General features: G+C 38.4%; 1 pseudogene; it reads right to left on the bottom strand.

Annotated features, from left to right (window-relative positions):
- The window catches only part of LOC101592255, a 10,427-nt pseudogene extending 8,450 nt beyond the window's left edge, over positions 1-1,977 (bottom strand).
- Between the last annotated feature and the right edge of the window lie 1,188 nt (positions 1,978-3,165).

Raw genomic sequence — 3,165 nt, 5'->3', positions numbered from 1 at the left:
CTCCTCCTCTTTCTTCTTCTTCTGTATTTGGCACAGGGTCTCACTATGCAGTTTAGACTCATGGTGATCCTCCTGTTTTCAGCCTCCCCAGCACTGGGATTACAGGTGTGTACCACCACGCCTGGACTTGATCACCAGCTCAGTGTGCCTAGGGGTGGGGCTGGCATGGCATGCAGTACTGGGAACTGAATCCCAATCCCTGTGCTTTCTTATGCAGGTGCTTAGTCCACTGAGCTATCTCACTGGTCTCAGAATGCTTTTCTTCAACTGGTAATTATTATTTAAAATTTTAAACTATTATCTCCCTTCCTAGCTGTTATAGTTCTTTGTAAGGATAAAAAAAAAGAGATACTGCAATGACACTAAAAGGCCTAAAAACATCTAGCTCCTGCTTGTGGAATGAAATGAGACTGACAGTGGTCACCCCAAAAAGTCAATAAATCTGGTTAAAAAATTACAACCAAGTACATCCCACATTTTCCTAAGATAAGAATCACCCTGAGTAGATATAGCTAATTACTAACCATATGCTGTGGGAAAATAAACACCAACCAAAATCCCATTTATTTATTTGGATTTTGCCATAGTGAAAGGAAGAACTGAAACATATTCTTACATTCTACGAATAAATCCATTCAACGATACACCTCTTTGACTGAACACATAATTTCTTTGCCTGAGGAGGAAGAAAGGTTTTCTTTTGTCTTTGAGAAATGTTCTTTCTGGCTACAATTTAAAAATAACAACCAGTTTATAGGACATTGGAAAGGCTGTCTGTGATTAGAGCTGCCAGGATTTGGCCAGAACAAAGGAAAAGGTACCAAGAAGCCGTGGCTGCCAAGAACTAATGATTCTGGTATTAATTGACATGTCTGGGCTAAATTGTCTTTAGAGACAGTGGTTAGAGTAACAAAGAAGTAATAATTATTTACTCCAAAAAACTACATGCCCAGTCTTGGAAGTCCTATAATGAATAAAATGTTAAATAAATACATTACATTTAAATAGCATATTTAAATAGCACTATTTATTATGTAGAGGAACAATTCTTTAAGTGACTAAACCAAAGTTAGGTAAAAAAAATTCAGTAATAAATTTGTGCAAATTTAGGCCAGACAGGGATAACATTCATTCTTTGTTTATGGCTGTGAGTAAATCATCCAACCTTGCCTGACACTAATTTTCTTCTTGAAAATAACAATAATAGGCTTTCCCCAGAGGAGAAATCTATGGAAAACTTGTTATCTTGAGTAAATACTGCTTTGGGCCTCAGTTTAAGTAGCTACAAAATTAGAGCTGAATTCAGCAATAGTTAAAGAACATGTCTCCTCTCAGTCTCCACGACAGCATGGGCTGGCTCCTGTATTTTATTTCATGTCTACATTTCTTCACAGGCATTTCTCTTTTTCTTCTTTTCCTTCTCTGCTCCTTTTCTCCTTCTTTACTCACCTTCCTTTTGTCTTCCTTCCTTCCTTCCTTTCTCCTGTCTTCTTTCCTTCCTCCTTTCCTCTCTTCCCTCCCTCCTTTCTTCCCTTCCTTTAGAACTCATTTTAACCTTTATTTAAACACACACACCTGCATATATACAGTATGGGTCAACATTGTATTGGCCCAGTATCTAAGTCATTCTTACCCTTTATCAGAATAGAATTAATAGTTTCTTATTTTTTAAATTACTCCCCTTCTTCCCTTCTGCCCCTCCTTTCCTCCTTCTCCTTCCTTCTCTTTCTTTCTTCTTTCAATCCTTTCTTCCTTTCCTCCATCAATACTAACTAAAGGCATTAATCATCTTCTCTGTGGAAGAGCCCATGTTAGGCTACTCCCACATTATTCCACTTACCTCCTCATAGCTCTGCTGTTCTCCAGTGAGAAGCCCAGCCTGCAAGCTTTCTCACTTGCTTCTAGCACAGAACCAGTGAGCTGTGAGAGGACACACACAGGCCAGCGAGCCAGACTCCAAATCCCTCCCATGTCCATGGCTGCCTTGCATCTCTCTCGTCTTTCTGTTTCCATACTGAGTCACCTGTGGAGGATCCGTTTGCATTCTACTTTATTTGGCCATGGCAGCTATGGTTGCTAGGCTTTACGGCCTCACGTGCATGCCATCACTTTTGTTCATGTATGTTATGAACATGGCATATATTCTATAATTAGGTGTCTTTTCCTGATTCCTTGCTTCTCTGTAAGTTGTTTTTCTGTCTTTGAGTTCTGCTTTTAAAGTGGGGTTTTCAATAATTTCCTTCTAACATTTTTGTTTTTGCTGAAAGAGTGCCTGTCTCTTCCTCATGTCCTTCAAGTGTGTTGGACGGACCACTGAATTTATATTTGCATTCCCTTGTTTTGTCTTCTGGTACAAGCCTTTATCTTCCATTTCTAAATTTCTTTATAACTGTTTTCGTGTGTGTGTGTGTGTGTGTGTGTGTGTGTGTGTGTTGTGTTCTTGCAGAGGTATTTTTTCTCTATCATTTCATAAAAGAACAAACTTATTTGCCCCTTCTTATGACATTAAAATGGAACCAAACCCACAATATCCACAAAGGATTTAGACTACAGTAAAACACTAAAGATACTTTAAAATCCTATTGTCATTAACTTTTTGAATGTCTGATTATTTATGAAGACAGGGACAATATCTTGTAACCCTTAGGATATCTTTAGATACAAACCAATTTTATAGGAAGCTACTGTGGACTGACATCTAGCTTTGTCTAAGATGGTAATGTCTGCTTGTGAATAACTTACAACAAGATTGTAACATACTGTTCTTATACATTTTTGTACAAATCTATTATAGCATTACAATTATACATACTAAAATCTCATCTATAAAGGTTGAATAATTTAAATCAAGTTAAAATATAGCAATCTTTAAGAAGTAAGAATGTAGCTGGGCATGGTAGCATGTACTTGTAACCTTAACCCCGTGGAAAGCCAAAGCAGTAGGGCCTCAAATTCAAGCCAAGTCTGACAACTTGAGACCTTGTCTCAGCATAATAAAAAAAAGAGCTGGGATATAGCTCAGTTGGAAAGCCCTGGGTGCAATCCTGGTACTGAGGAGGAAGAAAGAGGAGGAGGAAGAAGAGGAAGAGAACGAGAAGGAGGAGAAGGAGGATAAGGAGAAGGAGAAGGAGAGAAGGAGGAAGAAGGTAAAGAAGAGAAGGAGGA

Source organism: Octodon degus, unplaced genomic scaffold, assembly GCF_000260255.1.
Source record: "Octodon degus isolate 3935 unplaced genomic scaffold, OctDeg1.0 scaffold00180, whole genome shotgun sequence".
Classification (NCBI taxonomy): domain Eukaryota; kingdom Metazoa; phylum Chordata; class Mammalia; order Rodentia; family Octodontidae; genus Octodon; species Octodon degus.
This window is presented reverse-complemented; position numbering and strand designations above follow the sequence as displayed.